This window comes from Cebus imitator, unplaced genomic scaffold, assembly GCF_001604975.1.
Source record: "Cebus imitator isolate Cc_AM_T3 unplaced genomic scaffold, Cebus_imitator-1.0 Scaffold180, whole genome shotgun sequence".
Lineage (NCBI taxonomy): Eukaryota > Metazoa > Chordata > Mammalia > Primates > Cebidae > Cebus > Cebus imitator.
Genome location: NW_016107495.1, coordinates 567,148 through 589,885, shown reverse-complemented (window position 1 = coordinate 589,885; position 22,738 = coordinate 567,148). Strand labels below are relative to the sequence as shown.

Genomic DNA, 22,738 nt, shown 5'->3' with positions numbered 1-22,738 from the left:
ATATATATTTATTTATTTATTTATTGCACTTTAAGTTCTGAGGTACATGTGAAGAACATGCAGGATTGTTGCATAGGTACATACATGGCAATGTGGTTTGCTGCCTCCATCCCTATCATCTATATCTGGCATTTCTCCCCATGTTATCCCTCCCCAGCTCCCTACCCCCCACTGTCCCTCCCCTAGTCCCCCCAAAAGCGTCATTTTTTAACAAAGCAAGAAAACATAATTCAAATGAACATTGTGTGTGTGTGTGTGTGTGTGTGTGTGCATGTGCGCATGCATCTGCATAATGAGATGCATGAAAGGTGGTCACCAAACTGCTACTGGTGGCTATTTTAGGGTTGTGGGATTTCAGGTGTCTTTTGTTTTCTTCCTTATGATATCATTTACTTTTTTCACAGTGAATATGTATTGTTAATAAAATCAGGTGAAAACCATATTCACCCAGTCAAATTTACTGAGCCCCTATTGTGTGTCATGCATAGGACTAGATGTTTTTTATATTTCATTTCTTATCCTTACAGCAACACTGCAGTGAATGAGGCCAAGGGGTTCAGAAGGGTTAAGTAACTTGCTTGATACCACACAGATTATTAGTAAGTGTGGAAGGGCAAGTTCTAAACCCAGGCTTAACTCCTAGACATTCTATTTCCTGCCTTTACACTGAATTCTCATTGAGGGACTACGCTATTCACAGGGCATTTACCCTTAATCTGGCCAACTCATACATCCCTTTACTCACCATGCAGACAAATACCCACCGGGTGCTCCTCACTATCTCTGATGGTGGGATTCTAAATGAGTGTTATAGAATCCCTGACTTCAAGAATTGTAGGTCTCAGTCAGGTGCAGTGGCTCACACCTGTAATCCCAGCACTTTCGGAGGCTGAGGTGGGCAGATCACGAGGTCAAGAGATCAAGATCATCATGGCCAATACGGTGAAACCCTGTCTCTACTAAAAATATAAAAAATTAACTGGGTGTGGTAGCGTGTGCCTGTAGGCCCAGTTACTCGGGAGGCTGAGGCAGGAGAATCGCTTGTTCCGGGGAGGTGGAGGTTGCAGTGAGCTGAGATCAGGCCACTGCACTCCAGCCTGGGTGACAGAGTGAGACTCTGTCTCAAAAATAATAACAATAATAATAATAAGAATAATAAAAGAATTGCAGGTCTCTGTTAGCATTTTAGTCTGTGATAGCTGGCGAGGGCAAGGGCTGTGTATTACAGATACCTCTGTATTGATATCTGTGTTCATACTTGGCACAGGTCTCTGTAAATGTCCAATTCATCGCTTACAACTGAGGATTTTAAAGCACAGACAAAAAAGCCATGAGCTATGTTTTCCAGCCTTTTGACTCTCTGTTTACCCGTAAGGTCTTTCTCATGGGCCACACCTGTTATAATAAAATTTTTATACAATAAAGTATGCTCTGATTACTTCAAGCTCACTGTGAACCTAAAAATGAACACAAAAACCTATCTCCATATCTTAACAAAGAACAGAGGACTCTACAGTTAGGAGGAAAGACCATGTTTTCTGTGCTATTTGTTGGCTTTTTGGAACATGAAGGATGTGAACAAAGGTTCCCAAAGAAAGGAGGAACAAGAGATGTTATTTTAATACAAAATCAAAAGGAGAGAAAAACACATTACATTTATGCACACCGTTTTCTTATTTAAATATATACAGAGACTAAGCTAAATATATTTTCAAAACCCATCATTGTATTGCCACTGATTTTCATTAGGAAAGAAAAATTGCTGAGGGTGGTCTGGAGGCTCAGGGCAATGAGGGGTCTGTGTGAATGGATGTAGACGAAGACAAGGTCTCCTAATTTACCACCCTCTTGGGCCCCCTCCTTCAGCCAGCATCCTTGGACTCCCCTCAGCAAATAGACCCCAAAGGTGAAGAGCCAGGAAGAGGTGGAAATGGGGGAGTAGGGATGTGTTCAGTTGCCCTCAGCCACCTTGGGAGTCTGTCCCCTTCTCCCCTGCTGCCCAAGCTTCCCTGCTCCCACAGGCCAGCCATGCAGGTTCCTCTCCAAGGGCTTGGCCCTTCCTGCAGCTTCACACTCATCCCTCTGCCTGGCATCATCTTCCCAAATCCAGCCTATCACCTCACCAGTGAAGACCTCTGCTGCATCCCAATGGCCAGGATGGTTCACATTAGTCATTCTCTATCACTTTACTGACAGTTGCACAATCTGCACCCAGAGAGTGATACTTCTTCAAGGCCAGCACCTCCATCCACCTTTTGCTTTCTATGGTACTTAGATGGTGCTTGGCTAGTGGCAGATGCTCAGAGAATGTTAATCATCTTCCCCACCTTTCCCATCATCTACTCAAAATAATCCTACTTTGGGATCTGCACCTGCTCTAGATGGAAAGCCAACTGGATGCTATCAGTATTGTTGAGGCCCACCCCTTTCAGACTGGGTCCCAAGGGGTGTGGCATGAGTAAGGCACTTCTTCCTGGAGCCCTTTTGTGGTGCTAAACATTTAAACTGTGTGTCATTTCTTTTCTTTTATGAGACAGGGTCTGGCTCTATTGCCCAGACTGGAGTGCAGTGGCATGATCTCAGCCCACTGAAACTTCCACCTCAGCCTCCCAAGCAGCTGGGACTAAAGGCGTGCACCATTGCACCTGGCTAATTTTTGTAATTTTTTTTTGGTAGAGATGGGGTTTTGTCCTGTTGCCCAGGCTGGTCTCCAACTCCTGGGCTCTTAATGATCCACCTACCTTGGCCTCTCAAAATGCTGTGATTACAGGTGTGAGCCACACCGCCTGGTCTAACTATGTGTGATTTCTGAAATTCCTTGTATCTATTAAAACAAAAAGGGTATACTGTGAACTAGAGTGCAGACAGTGCATCAATTTTCTTAAGATTAAAAAATGTGGCTTCAACAATCACCAAAGGCCACAAATTGTATGATTATATTTATATGAAATGTTTAGAATCAGCAAAACCATAGGGACAGTAAGTAGATTAGTGGTTGCCAGGGGCTAGAGGGTTGGGGAAGAGATAGTAGTGGAAGAAACGGGGAGTGGCTGCTAATGGATATGGGGTTTCTTTTGGGGTGGTGAAAATGTTCTAAAATTAGACTATGGTGATGACTACACAACTCTGTGAACACACTAGAAACCATTGCATTGCACACTTAGTACGGGTGAACTCTATGGTACGAAAGTTGCATCTCAATAAAGCTGTTCAAACATGCTTCAAGGGTATTTCCAACTTGTACCAGGGTGCTGCAGGCCAAGCTCACAAGCTCCCAGAGGTATGAGCTCCTTTTCCTTTACCATTCCGGGCAAGGTTTGAGAAGCAGTGATAGGAAAGGAATGGAAGCTCCAGCATGGTCCACAAGTCAAGAAAACAGGTACAGGCCTGGGGGGCAGGTTAAGACTGTCCCGCATTCCTGGTCAGCAGCTGAAACTGAACCTGTGTAAAGGGGGAGGCTGCCAACAGCCTGAAGCCCATGTCACAGCTGTGGCCAAGTGCCAGGGGGGACGGTTCCACACAGCTGAACACTGGAGGAAGGGATAGGCCGGAGGCAATGCAAGTGGCTGGCTCAGTGAAAAAGTGAAGGGACATTCTGGTGATGTGTGGGAAGGGGTTGGGCTCCTCATATGGTTTGTAAGGAAGATAATTTTGGAGGCGGGTGGTGGGGGATGGGGAGCCACTCCTCCCCCTGTGTTGGAGAGAGGCCTTCAGAGTGCATGTGTCAGATGCTACAGGGTCTATTCCAAAAAGGGGATTCCAAGGAGAGGGCACCTCAACAAGTCCCCTCTCCTCCACCCGAACAAAACCCAACAAAAAAACATCAGAGGCAGGCAGAAACAGCTTCTGGAATAGGCTGTACACATTGAAAAGGGCCATGTAATGGGGTGTTGATGACTCCTACACCTGCTTCCGGTAAATTCCTCTGCACAGCTCTGTCCCAGCCTCCCTTCCCACCAACTTGGGCAACACAGCTCCCCCACTCTGCTGGTCCTCTACACAGAGGCTGGATGTGCTTGCCATCCAGGTGACTTCCACCAGCCTTGTCACAGTCAGGCACACAGTGGCCGTCTGCCAACATCCAGGCAGAAGCCAGGGAACAGGTAGGGATGGGAAGGGGGAAGGAAAAGTGCAGACCCAGAAGAAAAATAATTAACAGATATGCAATGCCTTCAGAGGCAAAATGAGCCAGGAAAACATGGATGATAAATGATGAGATTATCATAGCTTGGGGGACCATGCCTCCCAGTATGCCTGGCATAGACCTAGTTTATTCCTATAGACCTAAGTAGATTATTAATAGCAAATAATAATCACTCTCCAAAGTGCTCTGCTTTGAAATATAAATTATATGACCACCCAAGTGAGAGCATTTCAGGAATTTATTGTGACATACATTCACGAAAAGAAAGAGAAATAAATTCAGCTCAACACCTTCACTGATAACCAACTTGCTGAGAGGCCTTGTGCCAAGCGCCAAAAGAGAACCCTGTATTAGTTTTCTATGCTGTGTAACAAATTATCACAAATTTAGTGTCATAAAGCAACACAAGCTTATTTCCTCACACTCTGTGGGTCAGGAGCCCTGGGTCCTCTGCTTAGAGCCTCACAAGGCTGCAATCAACATGCTGGATGAGCTGTGTTCTCATCTGGAGACTTGCCTGGGGAAGAACTTCCTTCCACACTCACTCACATTGTTGGCAGAATTCATTTCCACGTGGTTGCAGGCCCTCAGCTAGAGGCCACCCTCAGCTCCTAGAAGCTACCAATTTCTCGCCAAGCAGGCTTTCCCAAAATAGCCACTTAGTTCATCAAGCAAAAAGAGTTTCCAAAGGGAGTTTGCTAGCAAGGTAAGTTATTATATAACATAATAAGACAAAGGACATTCCCATCACCTCTGCTGTATCCTATTAGTTAGAAGCAGGTCACAGGTCCTGCCCCTACTCACCCAAGAGTGTAAACACCAGGAGTTAGAGATCATGGTTGGGGGTGGGGGAGTGGCATGAATCAGTTTTCACGTCCTTAGAGAGAAAATATGTCCACAAGTAACTGAAACACAAGGCAAAATGAAATGAACACTCTACATGAGGAAGCCAACTCTATAGGAGCATCCAGAGTCCTTCTAACCCATCATCTGAGACCAAAGAGGGCAAAAATCACCAGACATTCTCTCTGCACTGATACCACTCACTGGAAGCTGAAGTGCCCTGCGAGTTCCTCCTCTGTGAAATGACTAAATGTCGTCTAAAGTTCTTTTAGCCCCAATATCCTGTGATGACACCTGGCCCACTGCAGGTGTTCACTAAGTGCTTGCTGCCTGGAGGAAGGGATGAAGGGATAAGCAGACATACACATTACTGTGGGAAGGTTCACAATGCCCAGTTAGTGCTTCTCATCTTCTGTGTCCTACAGATCCAACCAAGTTTTCCTCTGAATAAAAAAGATTCAAAGGGGAAATATTGGAAATGCTATTTGATAGTCAGCAATAATGGGTCATTCCAACTTTCCTGATCCCAGAGTGTTTCTTGTTTGAATGGGCAGTCAAAAAAACACGGTCTGTCTGTTCAGTAAGCCTGAAAGCTCAACTCTGCATGCTTGTGTCTTATTTCGGAGGCCTGCATCTGGGGGTCTATTTGAGAACATAAGCCATCCACATGGGCCCAAGAACTTCACCCTTCTCAAGTCTTCTTGAGTCTCTGACAGGGTGAGCCAGAGCCAGCCAAGGGTGCCAAATTATTATTATTGTTTAGACAAGGAAAACATACACATGATAAACATTTAAAACCGTGTAAATTGTGAATTTTCCCAGCTCCTCCCTCACCCCTCCAGAGACAAACACCATTGTAGGCTTTGTTGTGTTTCCTTCCATGGACAGTCTACGCATATTTAAGCATATATGTATATATTTCACATGACATACTGTATTACAGAAAGGATGGCACACATTAAATATTGTTCTGCACTGTTTTCTTCCCATTCAATGATATATATTGGATGTTGTTCTACATTAGAACAGAAATACTTGCCTTAGTCTTTGTAATGGCTTTATGGTAGTCCTTTGTAAGGTTGTGTCATAATGCATTTCATTCATTCTCCAATGGTAGGTCATGTCTAATTTTTTGCTAGTACAAGTAATGCTGCAATAATAGCCCTTTGTATTTCTCATCAAGGACATGTGCTTGTATATCTTTAGGAAAAAAGATATGCTAGCAGTGGTACTGCCGGGTTAAAAGGAATGTGCAGTTTTAATTTTGATAGATAGTGTCAAACTGCAAATCTGCCAGTTTTCACCAATAAAGAATTGTGACAGCTCAGCAACACAGGGTGTCTGTCACAGGACATAAAGTAGTCAGGACAGCACCCAGTCTGCATCTTCTCATCTGACAGATACAGGAAGGGAGAGACATTTTGCTAAACTCCTTATGTAAGGCAGTTTACATTCTCCAATTGTCATATTGTCCTGCCTATTTCCATTTGACAGTATGTCCCTTTGATAGTTTTTATATGCCTTTGTTTGTTTGTTTGAGACAGAGTCTTGCTCTGTCGCCAGACTGGAGTGCAGTTGCGCGATCTCAGCTCACTGCAACCTCCACCTCCCGGGTTCAAGCGATTCTCCTGCCTCAGCCTCCCGAGTAGCTGGGACTACAGGCGCATGCCACCACACCCAGCTAATTTTTGTATTTGTAGTAGAGACGGGGTTTCACCGTGTTGGCCAGGACGGTCTTGATCTCTTGACCTTGTGATTTACCTGCCTCGGCCTCCCAAAGTGCTGGAATTACAGGCGTGAGCCACAGCGCCCAGCCTATATACCTTTGTATATTGCAAAGCACCTACCTTAGCATCTAGACAATACCATCAGCTCCACTTAATGCTTACCACATGCCCACCAGACTCAATGCACACAATCACTTTAGTCCTCTAGAAGCCTGTGAGGTCAATATTAACATCTTTTTAACTCACAAGGAAACAGGCTTGGGGAGATAAAATGACTTTGCCCAAGTCTCTCATGCCTAGAAAGTAGCAGTGAGGATTCCAAACCTAACTGCCTCCCATGCGCTAGCTCCTTCCTGGAAATTGCACTGCCCGTTGCAGGCACTCAGGAAATAGGTGCATTTCTGAGAGGAGGTTCAAGCCCATCTCAAACAACAGCTCAAGGCAAGTGAAGGGCACAGTTATCGGACAGTAAATCTCTCTCTCCCTTGCCAGGCAGCACTAACATTCATTTTCATGTCTTGCTATTTGCACTCTGTTCCTAGATATTCAGAACTTAGCAATGGGTGTGCCTCATAATTGAATAATTTCTCTGCAACATTGAGACCATTTAATTTCTGTCATAACGGCCAACTTCAGATGCTATCTGGTACTGAGACCGCACAATTTTATAGAATTAATTGATAAAAATCAGCTTCACTTGGAATCTTTCATCCTCCAAATTATTCCTGTTAATGACTGATTATCTCACACAATTTTATTCCTACTTTCACACAAATTCTTCAATGACCAACTTGCCAACTAAGGCTATTAGAAAAGTATTTGCTGATCAGGAAACTTTGTGAAGTTGGTCCTGAAATAAAGGAATTAACATGTATTTATACACTTCTCTTAATGTGAAAACTATCAGGTACTATGGATAGAATTGTACCCCCTACACCAAAAACATTTGTTAAAAAACACAATCTCTATTCTCAAAAACATACTATCAGCTAGGTATGAAAAGAATGTATGTGATGTTCACAACAATATGAATTGTTTTATGGTTGTGTTATCTAAAATAATTAAAAACTTGGATATAACTTTAATGTTCATCAATCAGTAAATGTGTAAATAGAATCTAATAACGTATAAAAACAAAATGGATTTTAAAAATGGAATCTAGGCCAGGCGCGGTGGCTCAAGCCTGTAATCCCAGCACTTTGGGAGTCCGAGGCGGGTGGATCACGAGGTCAAGAGATCGAGACCATCCTGGTCAACATGGTGAAACCCTGTCTCTACTAAAAATATCCAAAAATTAGCTGGGCATGGTGGTGCATGCCTGTAATCCCAGCTACTCAGGAGGCTGAGGCAGGAGAATTGCCTGAACCCAGGAGGCGGAGGTTGCGATGAGCCGAGATCGCGCCATTGCACTCCAGCCTGGGTAACAAGAGCGAAAATCCGTCTCAAAAAAAAAAAATGGAATCTAGTACATTCCAATGAAACTGAAGACTGTCACTTAAAACCTTCCATTTGTAGATCAGGTAGAGACATGGAAAAGTTTTGATGAAAGAACAGAATATCAAATAATTTCCATGCTGTGCTAACAACTCTGTAAAAATATATGTAAACATATAGACAAAGGCTTGAATGGAATCAGCCAAAATTACATTAGCTAGACAAGCAAAATTTTCTATGGGTGGTTTATAATTGATTAAATATTGGAGTATTAGATTTATATGTTTTAAAGTACAAAATTAGGCCAGGTGTGGTAGCGGACATCTGTAATCCCAGCACTTTAGAAGGCCAAGGAGGGAGGATTGCTTTAGCCAGCAGTTCAAGACCAGCCTGGGCAATACAGGGAGACCCTATCTCTACAAAAAAAAAAAAAATTAGCTGGTGTGGTGGCATGGCATGCACCTGTACCTGTGGTCCCAGCTACTTGGGAGGGTGAGGTGAGAGGATTGCTTGAGCCTGGGATATTGAGGCTGCAGTGAGCCCCCAATTGTGCCACTGTAATCCAGCCTGGATGACAGCGAGACCTTGGTCTCAAAAAAAAATTACATCCTATATTATAAAAGATATGAAATATGAACTCTCTAAGTGCTTAAGGGACTCAGAGTTTAAGCAGTTAGTTTAGGTTTTAAAGGTATGTTAAGTCTGATCTCATTCACTTGTTTGTATAAAGATACATACCAAACATGGCAGGCCACATGCTAAAAAAAAAATTTCTCAGGAATAATTTGTGCTGTGAATGGATCTCACAGGGAAAAACCAGTCAAGTTAGGATTTCATGACTGCCTTGGCAGGCTCCTTTGGCTGCTCATGTTTCATTACTACCATCCTATAATTATGCCTAAACTATTGTCTTTTACCCACACTGGCCATGACCATCACTGCCATCTCTCCTGGGCCACATGATGATACAGGCCTTGGATATGAGATGCAACAGCCTGAAGGTTAGTGCTCATATCTTTGTGCTTCACCTTTTTAGTTGCAGAGGTTCTTTCCATTATAATCCAACTGTAAAAAAAATCATGTCTATTTCAGATCTTTTCAGAAACCTACCAAAAATAAGATAAATGTCATAATTCTATTCCCTAGTAAGAAATCTCAACTCTGTGATTCCAAGCTGGACATTTTTTTTTTTTTTTTTGAGAGAGAGAGTCTTGCTGTGTCACCCAGGCTGGAGGGCAGTGGAGTGATCTCAGCTCACTGCAACATCCACCTCCTGAGTTCAAGCGATTCTCCTGCCTCAGCTTCCCAAGTAGCTGGGACTACAGGTGTGTGCCATCATGCCCAGCTAATTTTTGTATTTTTTAGTAGAGACAGAGTTTCATTATATGTTGGCCAGGCTGGTCTCGAACTCCTGACCTAAGGTGATATGTCCACCTCGGCTCCACAAAGTGTTGGGATTACAGGCGTAAGCCACCACGCCCAGCTGGGACTTTTTATAAGCCACAGAAATTACACAATTCAAAATCACTATTTGACCCAATATAATAAATATAAATTAGTTAACAATAAAAACCACTTGTTAATCTTGCCCGAGGCTGTCAGGACATCTCTGGAATGATCTTTGGACCAATGTTGCATTTATAATCTAATTTTTATCTTTTCCTTAAGAAACATGAGTTAAGAAAACTGCTGTAGCCAAGACTAAGGTAGATGTACACTGTTTAGTTTAAAAGTGTTCATTTCAGCCAATCAACTGGTTGTTTATGAACAATTCTTGAAAACTAATGTAATATATATATAATATATATGCATATATTGTATATATAATTTTTTAACTGATAGATTACTATGGAGTCAGAGATAAAGCTTAAAGTTCTACTTTTCACTGAAGAATAAGAGTTGGAAGCCAACCTCTGATCAAACCGTAATATTGGGCCAGTCTTTAGGATTTTGGTTTAATCACTGCATTGCATACCTCAGAGGATTTTTTTTTTTTTAATTTCACCATTAATCTTAGTGTTTGGCACAATTTACTAAAACAGAACACATATGTACCCCTAACCCAGTAATTTCACTCCTAGGTATATATATACACCTATTATATATATATATATATATATGTGCCTATTACATACCTAGGAGTGAAACTGGGTCAGGGGTACATATGTTCACTAAGACACCTATTAGAATGTTCAATCCAAATACCATTAGCAACAAAACTGACACATTTGGTACATGCATACAATGGGATGCTATACAGCAATGAAAATGAGCAAATTAAATACAACAGTAGGAGAAATCTCATATAACCCTGAGCACAAGAAGCCACTGTCAAGAGAATATGGACTACATGATTCCATTTGTAAAAAGTTCAAAAATAGGGAAAGCTGATTGATCTATGTGTAAGGAGTCAGGATATGGAGGAAGAATACTAAGAAACTAGAGACTCTGAGTATTGATAATTTTGTTTCTTTCTTTTTTTTTTTTTTAATAATAAGAATTTGAATCAGGCAGCCCTCTGAGCCATAGTAGGCTCAGAGACTCCAATCTTCTGTTTCTTAATTTGGTGCAGATTACATGGGCATGTTTCATCAAGCTACCCACTTATGGTTTGTACACTTCTCTGTTTATCTGTTACACTTCACTAAAAAGTTTTTTAAAAAATGCACCCTCAGCCACTGTACCCCCAAAAGTGACTGTTTCATGTATGTGTATTGCTGCTTGACAATACAGCAAAATTAAAAATTTAAGTAACTTCATTAAGGTTGAAAGTGTTTCACATATGCTGGAAACAGGAGCAAAAAGACATTAAATGAAAAAAATTGGGGGTTGTTTTTGAATTTTATAACAGAACAAACATATCAATCTACAAGGTCAGAAATCCGAAGTAAAAAATGAGAAAGGAGGTGACTTCTGTATCAATAGTGGATCTTGCTCTGCAGAAGGACAAAGGGAAGGACAGGACTAGACAAAAGGAGGGAGAATAAAGACCCAAGGCCTAAGAAATTCGAGCCAGCCCATGGCAGATTTGAAATCAACAAAGGGCAGCCTAATGGACACTGGAGGGACACAAAGATGGTGTGATTGAGTACCGGGCACTACTAATGTATGGGAGACACACATTCACAGGGAGTCCAGGCAGCAACAGACCCCAAACCCTTTGCTGAGCCAAGGAAAGTGGACAGATGTTAGGTAGTGGGGAGTGACACATGCACAATTCAGAATGCAAAAATTCTCCTTTTTTCCCAAGAGAATCTAGTCATTCACAAAACCTCAACCTTACTTGGGCCAGACGATTTTTAATTTAAAAGGGAGGCTAGGCACGGTGGCGCATGCCTGTAATCCTAGCACTTTGGGAGGTAGAGGCCGGCAGATCACCTGAGGCCAAGAGTTTGAGACAGCCTGGCCAACATGGTGAAACTCTGTCTCTACTAAAAATACAAAAATTAGCAGGGCACGGTGGTGCATGCCTGTAATCCCAACTGCTTGGGAGGCTGAAGCAGGAGAATCACTTGAACCTGGGAGGCATAGGTTGCAGTGAGCCAAGATAACACCACTGCACTCCAGCCTGGATGACAGAGTGAGACTGTGTCTCAAAAAATAAAATAAAATAATAATAATAAAAGAAAAGTAAAATAAAAAAATTTAAATGGGGCACCAGAGTCTCAGTAGCTGGAAAATCCTGTAACATATCATCAAAACCATTCAGTCAGTCATTCTTTCAATATTATCCGTTGAATGCTTACTCTGAGCAATATTTTGGGCTAGAAGCCACATTGAAGAGAAAAGAGATCTGAATTCTGTTTTAAACAAGGTAAGGTGTACCATTTTGTAATGGGATAGCATCTTGCTAAATTATTTAGTTTACTGTGACTCTCACACCCAACTCATAAGGTTCTTGGTAGTGTTTAAAAGCATGGATCCTGTTATGGTTAGGGTTTCTTTCTTTCTTTTTTTTTTTTGTGTTTTTGAGACAGTCTCATTCTGTCGCCCAGGCTGGAGTGCAATGGTGCGATCTCAGCTCACTGCAACCTCCACCTCCCGGGTTCAAGTGATTAAGTGATTCCTGTGCTTCAGTCTCCTGAGTAGCTGGGTCTACGCGTGTGTACCACTATGCCTGGCTAATTTTTGTATTTTAAGTAGAGACAAGGTTTTACCATATTGGCCAGGCTGGTGTCGAACTCCTGACCTCAAGTGATCCTCCTGCCTCGACCTCCCAAAGTGCTGGGATTACAGGCATGAGCTACCGTGCCTGGCCTGGTTAGTTCTTTGTGTCAACTTTGCTAGGCTATAGTACTGTTATCCAATAAAAGATTCATCTAAGTGTTACTGTGAAGGTATTTTGTGGATGTGGTTAACATCTACAATCAGTTGACTACATTCTTCTTAAATTTTTAAATTTCTGAGATAGAGTCTTGCTCTTTTGCCCAGGCTGAAGTGCAGTGGTGTAATCACAGCTTACTGCAGCCTTGACCTCCAAGGCCCAAGCAATCCTCTGACGTCACCCTCTCAAGTAGCTAGGACCAGAGACATGTGCCACCGTGCCTGGCTAATTTTTTTTTTAAACTTTTGTAGAGATGGAGTTTCTCTATGATGCCCAGGCTAGATGGTTGACTTTAAGGAAAAGAGATTTTCCTTGATAGTGTGGGTGAGCCTCATATGATTAGTCAAAAGGCTTAAAAGAAAAACTGAGTTTTCCCTGAGAAAGAAGAAATTCTAGGTAAAATGTGAACCACGAGCTCCTGCCTAGAGTTTCCAGTCTGCCAGCCTTCCCTGCAGATATGGGACTTGCCAGCCTCTCCAACTGCATAAACCAATCCTATTGGTTTTGTTTTTCTGGAGAACTGATTTTCTGCTTTTTTCTGGAGAACTCCAGTTATCCTGGACTGACACAGATGGTAATAAAGCCCCTTGGGTTCAAAGCCGGGCTCTGCCACGTCCCCATCTGGGTGTCCGTTTTACCTTTGTTGCCTAATTTGTAAAATTGGGATGATAACAGTAACCTAATGTGTAGGAATCAGAAACATCCCTGGCACAGAATAATTCTATGGTTCCAAGTTGCACAAAATTCTGTATTTCTTATCTGGAAAACCTGAGCTATCTTTATTCCTAACAATTTGCCATCAACCAAACATGGTGACTCTTTCCCACAACAAAAACTAAACAGCTTTGGGACAACAGCTCCTCATCAGGCACGCCAGCCTAACCCCACTCAAAGGAAAGATGCAGCAAAGCTGAGGTCACAGCACTTCTGGAACACTCTTAATTCTCCAAGTGCTCAGCTGCTAAAAACAGCTGAGCTTAAAGAGGCTGCCAGGAAACAGACTCCACACAGAGCTATTTCTACTATTTGCAAGGGTGGGAGTTTTAGCAAGGGGTCCTAATCATTCCGTCTGTTCCCACTGTTAATCCCTACAGCAACTTGCCATGGCCCCTTGGGATGAAAGATTAAAAGAGGAATCAAAGTGTTGTTTTTGTGGACACACATTTTAGGGGGAGAATATAATGATACTGCTGATGGTGATGATAACTTTTACTGTACAGTTACTAGATGCCAGACACTGCTCTTAGGGCTAAACATTAACTCATGTAAACCTCAGAACAACCCCGGAGGTAGACACTGTTAGGTTGGTGCAGACATCACTGCAGTTTTTGTCATTAAAAGTAATGGCAAGGGCGGGCGCGGTGGCTTATGAGGTCAGGAGTGCAAGACCAGCCTTACCAATATGGTGAAACTCCTCTCTACTAAAAATACGAAAATTAGCTGGTCGTGGTGGCACGTGCCTGTAGTCCCAGCTATTCGGGAGGCTGAGGCAGAAGAATTGCTTGAACCTGGGAGGCAGAGGTTGCAATGAGCCAAGATCGTGCCACTGCACTCCAGCCTGGGTGACAGAGTGAGACTCCATCTCAACAACAACAACAACAACAACAACAACAACAACAAAAAGTAATGGCAAAAACAGCAATTACTTCTGCACCAAACTAATACAACCATCTTCATTGCACAGATAAACAGAAAGTGGCCAAGGTGAAATCTGAACCCAGGCTTTCAGGCTCTCCCTCATGTGCATACTACCTCTGAGCCTGGATTGTGAAGAGGGAGGAGGAAGGCGAGGGAACAAGTACAAAACGGGGCTGTGATTGATGGGAGTGCTTGGCAAGCTCGAGTTCAATCAATGGTTAAATCAACTTATTTTAAATGAAACAAGTTTCAAAGACTGAAGTAGAAGCAATCATACACCATGTTCCTCCCTGAATATCTTTTGTTCAAGTGTATAATTTGTGCCCACTTTTATACATAAATATCAAAGCTCACAAAAGATTCATGCTATGGTATTTCAAACTTTCATCTTCGTATAAAAAAAGTAAGGCAAAGTGATTTTGAAATTATTTCTCATTTATCCAGTAGCAGTGCAATGAAATCAAACACCTGCTTACTTGAAAACTGATAAAACACATTTATTCTCGTTTGCTCCCATATTACACCGAATTTTCCCTATAGGACTTCACATTGATAAAGATATTCTGTTCTACAGGATTCCTGTGAACTAAGTCTTAGACGACTTTTCTGGAATATCTTCTTATACCTCAGAGAACAAAAAAGATAAACAGGATCATATTCTATCAGAAACTGGTAAATTTTCCTATCAGGAAGATAGACTAGGTCTCAGATACTCCTGTCCAACTTCTCTGGCTCTCAATATTTTTCTATGCCCTAGGAACGTGAAGTGAACAATTTGCTTTTACCCCAGAGACCTGCCTATAGTCATGCTGTCCTTTGGCTTACAGTCCCTTGGAGCTAATGCAGGATCATACAGAACCCTGGGTCAGGGGAGCTATTAAGAAGGGGAGGCTGGGCACAGTGGCTCACACCTGTAATCCCAGCACTTTGGGAGGCTGAGGCAGGCGGATTATCTGAGGTCGGGATTTTGAGACAGCCTGACCAACGTGGAGAAACTCCGTCTCTACTAAAAATAAAAAATTAGCCAGGCGTGATGGCACATGCCTGTAATCCCAGCTACTTGGAGGTTGAGGCAGGAGAATTACTTGAACCCAGGAGGCGGTTGCAGTGAGCCGAGGTCACACCACTGCACTCCAGCCTGGTGCCTGGTGACAGAGTGAGATTCTGTCTCCAAAAAAAAAAAAAAAAAAAAAAAAAAAGGAGGGGGGATTTCTCAGATATCTATGAGATGTGGAAGTGCCAGAAATGAAGTTTACACCAAGTCCTGAGACCTGATTTTGGCCAACTGTGTAAACTTCCCTTGCTGTGGAACTCTTTCCAGAGATAGAAGCATTGAGAATAATGCAACGCTCCTGCTAATGTTTGCACCTAGAGAGGCTATGCTGACAACAGCCAGGTCTTCATGTCCCATGAACATCTTTGTGTACCTAGCTGAGGTCCCCAAGCTCAAGAAGGGCACCCTGGAATTCTGGGGACATAAAGTCCTTCTCTGGGGCCACCTGCCTCTCCCCTTGCTGGGTCCTGTCTTCCAGGTATTTTACTGGAGCAGCACCAGCAGAAGATAGGAGAGGGAAGTTGCCTTCTCTCCATCTTGCCTGTAAAAATGGGCTGGTCATACCAACATTCTTCATCTATGGATTCCCTGCCCTGAGGAACAGATTGGGATGGATGTTCACAGAGTGCTTTAAGAGGATTACATCCTTTTAAAAATCTATGAAATTATTACAAAAAAGAATAAGCCAACAAAACACTCCCTCCTGAAACTGTTCCCTCTGGGTAATAACATGAAAACATTTCCCATTGAGAGCTCTCTCACAAGAAAAAAACCTTCACTGTCAGATTTCTGGGTTTCCAATATTGAGATTCCTAGTTTTTGTGTTCTCTGAATGTATATATGTGTGTGCGTATACATAAACACACACATATATAATTTAATTAAAATATAGTATGTGCATATGTGTGTACATGTGTATATACATATTAATATATGCATATATAATTTGGTTAAAATATAGTTAAAAACCAGCAACAAGCAATGTTCCAGCTAGTCCTTCCAGACCAGTTTTGTAAATTCTGCGAGGCACCTCCTCAAAACACCGTCCTTTAAAACCAGCAAGACATAGCCTACTGCTGACTCCCTATGGCCAGACAGGGCACCCAGACAAGAGGCCTTCACCATGGAAGCTATCATCTGTCCTGGGTAAGAGCCAACAGCCACAGCACAGTTTCACCTTATGCACCAACCTGGTTAAGAAAGAAAATCCTGAGGTTTCAAGGCTGGTTAAGAGAGCCAAGAGGCTCTCAGTTAACTTAGTTGCAAATGTAAGCGGCATCTAGTTCCACAATGCCAAGTATTGCCTAGTCTGGGAGCAAAAAACGCTCCTGCCTTTTTTTTTTTTTTTTTAATGAACGGCAATTTAAAATAACTTTATGCTAAAGATTTACCTTTAACTTGTCTGCTAACCAATTATCAAAGCAACAGTGCAACATAGAATTCTGTCTTTGGCTGTCACTCACTTCACATGACAAGGCGCTGCAGCGCTGACTTGCAAGGTGTTTAGGCAGCTGGCAAGAGGCTGAGCGCATGGAGTCTGCTGAAAGCCTGTTTTAGGCTTTCCCATGGGCAAGCAGCCACCGCCTATCACAGAGCCACCCCAGTCTTAGGTCAGCAGACAATATGGGCGAAGTCTGCAAAAGATGCACTGGTTTGGGTGTGGTCACTGGCAAAGGAAAGCACTGGTCCCCTAGCAGCGGCTCAGAAACCGAGAGCCGCACCCTTGGCGGGTCATTTCTACCCTCTTCTCTGCAATTTCACCACAATCCGCACCAGCCCTTACAGCTCCCCCTAGGAAAGCACACTCGGACTCGGACCGCCTCCGCAGACAAAGCCGCTGCTCTGGGAACCCGCGCTGCACCGAGGCGACCTCCAGCCTCTGGCCCCTGCGTCGCCGCCCAGCAGCTCTGCGCCGATAACCACGCCGCGTCTCGGCTGCAGGTGGACAGCGCTGGGCAGGCGGCGCTGCACTAGAAAGCACCAAGCCGGGAGGGGCTGTCTACAGGCGCCAGGCGGGGGGAGTGCCTCCCACTCGGGATTCCTGACGGGGTCGGGCCCCCACACAACCCCAAAGACAGCACGTGCCTGGAGGTTCCGCAAGGAATATTGCCGGTACCAGAAAACGCACCCTGCGTCCTGGGGGACCCTGGTTCGTTGTGGGGAGGACACCAGGGTCGGCTATTGTTCTCCGGGTCTCCCCGAAGGGAGATGTCCCGTCTGCTGCCTCCCTGGCAGCACCTGCCGCTGGGCAAAGCCTTTGAGCTCCTCGAGAAAAGGGCGTGCCGAGGGCGCCGTGTAAGATCACAAAACCCTGAACGGGTCGCTACCAGCTGGTTTCAAGCCTGGAGACAAAGCTGCTCACAGGGCCAGCCCAGCCCGGTCCCGGATCCACCACTATCCTGGGTCCCCAGACCGGGTCCCAGGGCCACGCCCAGCCAGCCACCTGGGCCGCCGGGCCCAGAGCCTGGTACTGGGGGTCTTCTGGCCCGAGACCGCCTCTCAACTGCCTGCTGCTCCCTCGTCAAGAGCCCCCCCTTCCCAGGAGGCCCCCTCCCCCGCACAGCGCGGGTCTCCTCCTCCCTCCCGTCCTCCCTCCTCAAACCCAGGCGGTCTCCACCCGCCGGCATCCCTCCTCCCCTCCCCATTCTTCAGCAGACTCAGCCTCGCCCGGGGCCACCTGCACTGAACTCCATCCCTCGCTCTTCGGACCCGCCCCTGCCCCTTCTCTTTCCTCCTCAAACCCTAGTTCCCACTCCCTGCTCCCCCAGACCCACTACCTGTCCCCACCCAGCTCCCCAGCCTTCTTCATCCCCATCTTTCCTCAACCCAGGCCTCCCCTCGCCCTCTCTCGGCCTCTCCAGCTCCTACTCCAGCCCGGTCCCCAGGCCCGGGGCGTCGACGTCCGTGCCCGCCGAGATCGATGCTGCGAGGCGGGCTCCCGCGCTGGGCTCCGGCCGAGGGACCCAGCTCGGCACCTGCTCCAGGCTGGGCAGCCTCAGGAGGCCTTTGTGGCTCGGGAGGGTGGCTCGGAGGCGGCGGACGAGTCCTCTGGAGGCGTCTGCTCCGTCAGCCGGGCAGGTGGAACAGACCGCCGGGTCAGGTCCAGGCTGGGCAGATCGCAACCCGGGGGCGAGAAGGACCGAGGGTGTGTATCTGGGTGGTGTGTGGGACCGGGGACGGTGCGGATCCTGGGACCGGCAGGACTGGCCCCCGGCCAGAGCCGCCCCCGGCCAGAGCCGCCCCCGCCCAGCCCTCCAGCGGTCCACTGCACCGCGCCCAGCGAGGGGGGCGGCCCACTACGTGCTAGGCGCGAAATCCCTCGGCCGAGCTGCCTCCTCACCCGAGTACTCCCCAACCCCGCGAGCACACACATTAAACGCCTACTGTGAGCAAGGTCCAGCACGGCGCTCTGTGGGGGTACAAAGAGGACCCCAAGAACGCTCCGGCGTAGCCCCGAAGGCCACCTCCCAACCCCAAACCACACCTCCCGTCGCGTCCCCTGCGGCCGGGCCTCAGGTGCACCCAGCTCCCCACCCTTTTGTGAGCCTCACGGAGAAACAGAAGGGGGAGAGGAGGATGTCCTAGCCCGGGGGGGTAAGCCCACCGACCCCCCTGCCATCACCCACTCCTCCGGGATGCTGCGGCCGCGAGGGCCCGTGGCTCTGTCGGTCTCCGTCTCGCCTCGGCGCCGGAGCTGCGGGTGCTCGGGGCGGCGGCGGCGGCGGCTGCACGCTCGCTCGCTCGGGGGCCGCCTCAGCGCGCCCAGCTCGGGAGTCCGGAGTGGTGAGCGGGGGAGGGGCGCGGGTGGGGGCTGGGAGCGGCCTCCGCCAATCACCGCGCAGCCGGCTCCTCCCGCCGCTCCCCACCTCAGCTAGCAGGTTGAGAGGAAGCGGGGACAGGAGGCGCCCGCATCCTCGGCGCCGCGCGCGGCCGCCTCCTGGGGACTACAACTCCCGGCAGACTCTGCGGCAGGGCCGGGGTCCGAGAGCGGTCGGAGGGCGCGGCCGGAGAACTCTCTGACCCCCCTAGCGCCAGGGTCCGCGTTCCCGCGGGTTTCCATGGCGACTCAGGGCATTTCACGAAGCCCGGATGTGCCGAGGCACTGGTCCCCCGGGAGGGTCAGGGAGCGGCTCCGGAGGACACCCTGTCTCCCCTCCCCCAGCTGGATCCCACCGGAGGGACTGAAACAATGCGGCGGATGCACTGCCCTCCGCCACGGGACTCCACCGAGGCCGCCTGGTTCGCGCCGAGACCCTGTCCGACGCTAGTCGGATTGCAGGATGCAGAGGGCGGGTGGGCGTCATAGGAAAACTGTTCTCACAAACAAAGTGGACGGCCACTTGAGGCCACCGCAGTTCGCATCTGCACCCTGTGAGGTCTCGGACCCGGAATGCATTCTCTCCACCGAGAAAATTTTGCCCAGCGCCACGCGGGGGCTTCCCTGTGCAGAGCACTCAGGCCCAGTACCTGTTTTATTTCTGGCCTCTGTCAAGAGACAGAGAAGCCTCTGGAAATGATTCATAACCCAATTTATATTCGCTTCACCTGTTTCTTCATGTTTAAATACATACATACTTTACCGAAATCAACAAATCTAAAAAACGAGAGGAAGGATCATCCCTCTTTGTCCCACCTCCCTAGCTACCGAGTTCAAGCCTTTTCTGTAGATCTGTATTATTTTCTGCAGTTGTAATAATAGTTTGGATTAGTAATTTGCCTCTTTGCACTTAATGTCACTCCAAAGGCGTTGCGATGAGCGTTAAAATGCAGCATCCAGGACCCCCCAACCTGCAGCTGCAGAATCCCTCCCTCCCCGGGCTCCCCCGCTATCCGGTGGGGATGAGGAGTCCCCTGGCAGCCACGGCTTCCTGAGGTGGTTCTCTTTGCAGGATAGTTTCAAACAAAATTGTGTCCACTACTCCGCGGAAGTGGAGGGGTTCCCCTCTCCCCGTCTCAGCAAAGTCTAACCGGGAGCAGGACCCGCAGAGCCCTGCCATACTTCGCTGGAGAGCTTAGGACCTGGACCAGGCTAGGCTGGCTTTGGGGGATGCAGTTCTGGATTACTCCACTGAGTCTGCACTCCTTCTGTCCTCCCCATATCCACTCTGCGTGGTGAGCAGAGAGCAGGGAGCCCCCAGAGGAACCTCAAAGCATTCCCCAACACTGCGCAGCCCGGGGTGTGGCTGTGAAAACTGCTCCAGCTTGGGGTACTGCCCTGCGGATTCTCCAGGGCTTTGCCGGGACAGGGATGTAGGCAAAACGGACCCGGCTTCAGGGAGGTGGCGTGGAGCTTCCAGCGGCCTCCCGGCGGCAGGGTCCAGGGACCATCGCGCGCGGGCGGTGCTGCGCTTTTTGCCTAAGGGAGAGGGAGCCCTCTAGTGACTGTAAATGTTTTCTGCAGCGTCTCGTAGACCTCAAATTTGGACTCCTGCTTCTTAACGTTCTTGGGCTACCTCCCCTAGTCAGAGAAACGGCTGTCTCTACGTCATCTGTCGGTTTAGGACATTGATAAAGATTGCACCCAAACCGGGGTTGCATATGTCCTCAGTACCTGACTTCGGTTTGTTGTTACTGTTGTTAACTTAGGCTCCATTTCCTGGGAAGTAGAAAGAGCACAGAACTTGGAGTCCCACATTTCTGGGTTGGGATCTTTGCTCCTTCCAGTTTCTGCTTATTGGACCTTGAGAATGTGACTGACTCCATCTGACCTTGAGCTCCCCCCAGAATATTGGGATCATATACTTTCTTTTAACCTTGTCGTGGAAATTACCTGAAGAAATGTATATAAAGGGTACAGCATTGCCTGGCGTATAGTGTGCATGCAACAAATGCAGCTATTAATATGTATCCCACAGAAAGCAGTTATTGAACAGCGTGAGGAATATAAGAATACTTTACACTCCCCACAATAACAGCCACAAAAGGCACTATGTTGTGATTTTTATTATAAAGCTCATGTTACTACTAGGTCAGATAAGTAGAATAAGAATTCAGATGAGAAAGAAATCGTTCTGCATAAATCATTGGGAAAAGGAAGAGCTAGAATTTGGATTTCACCTGGATATTGATTTGATAGACAGTTCTAAGCAGTAGTCTGAGATTCCAGGGTGAAGGAGCAAAAGCTTGTGGGTGGGGAATCCAAGGGGATATTTGGAAGACAGCAGAGGAACCCACTATGTCTTGAAAGTCAAGTCCATGAATGAACGAGGGTCATGGGAAGAGAATGGGAATGGTGAGTTAGGCAGGGAGTGGGGATCAGACCTCACAAAGCCCAGGGCTACTGGTTTTTATGAGTAAATGTGTGCTGAGTTCCCAACAGTCTTAACAAACTTCAGAATAAAGGCAAATTAAAGACTACCATGAAAGGAGGAGGGAGGAAAATCACACTTTCTGAACTCCTATTATGAGCCTGGGTCTATTTGGTGTTTTACAACATATTATTTAATCCTTGCTACTCCACACAGTAAGGTAGCGTCGCTGATTTCTTATGGATGAGGTTATCTGGACTTAAAGAGGTTAAACAGTTTGCCTGGGAAGTCACACTGCTGTAAGCAGCAGAACCAGGATTCCAAAGGACATCTGCCTGGTGCAAAGCTAAGCCCTTTCTGCTCCAGCAGGCCCTCCCTGCCAGCCTCCAGAAGGCCGGATCTCCAGTGCAGAGAGAGCCTGTGACGGTGAGTGACTCTCAAGGAGAGCCTGTTGCCAAGCTATGGGACCCAGATGTTCCTTCCTCTGCAGCTGCACCCTTTTCCTCCTCGCAGTGCCCCCTGGGAAAGGGGCTTTCCAGTATTCCCAGGAGCTTTGTATAATATTAAGTTTCCTCCTCATCCCTCTCTTTCCACTTTTTTTGCTCCTCAGTGACAACCCTACTGTGGGGAACACATTGTGAAGTCTACTTAGCCATTAAAAAAAAAATTGTGAGGCCATGCACAGTGGTTCACACCTGTAATTCCAACAGTTTGAGAGGTCAAGGTTGGAGGATCATATAAGCCCAGGAGTTTGAGTTCACCCTGGGCAATATAATGAGTCCTTGTCTCTGCAAGAAAATTTTTAAAATTAGCTGGGTATGGTGGCAATCACCTGTAGTCCTGGCTACTCAGGAAGCTCGGATGAAAGAGTCACTTAAATCTGGGAGAGGGAGGTTGCAGTGAGCCCAGATTGCTCCACTGCACTCCAGCCTGGGCAACAGAGGGAGACCCTGTTTCAAAAAGAAAAAAATAGACCAGGCACTTTGGCTCATGCCTATAATCCCAGCACTTTGGGAGGCCGAGGCAGGCAGACCACCTGAGGTCAGGAGTTCGAGACCAGCCTGGCCAACATGGTGAAACCCCGTCTCTATTAAAAATACAAAAATTAAGCCAGGCGTGGTGGCTCACGCCTGTAATCCCAGCACTTTGGGAGGCTGAGGCAGGTGGATCATGAGGTCAAGAGATCGAGACCATCCTGGTCTACATGGTGAAACCCCGTCTACTCAGGAGGCTGAGGCAGGAGAATTGCCTGAACCCGGCAGGCGGAGGTTGCGGTGAGCCGAGATTGTGCCATTGCACTCCAGCCTGGGTAACAAGAGGGAAACT

General features: G+C 46.7%; 1 protein-coding gene across 2 annotated transcripts in view; it reads right to left on the bottom strand.

The window, feature by feature from the left end:
• Positions 1 to 18,951, bottom strand: part of DPYSL5 (dihydropyrimidinase like 5) — a 99,127-nt gene extending 80,176 nt beyond the window's left edge. The window contains exon 1 of one of the 2 annotated variants that reach the window (XM_017545551.2): positions 18,791 to 18,951. The gene's annotated coding sequence lies outside the window, so the exon portion shown is untranslated. Of the gene's footprint in view, positions 1 to 18,139; positions 18,245 to 18,790 lie in introns of those variants that run through there. The other variant, XM_037744615.1, reaches the window with a different exon arrangement.
• Between the last annotated feature and the right edge of the window lie 3,787 nt (positions 18,952 to 22,738).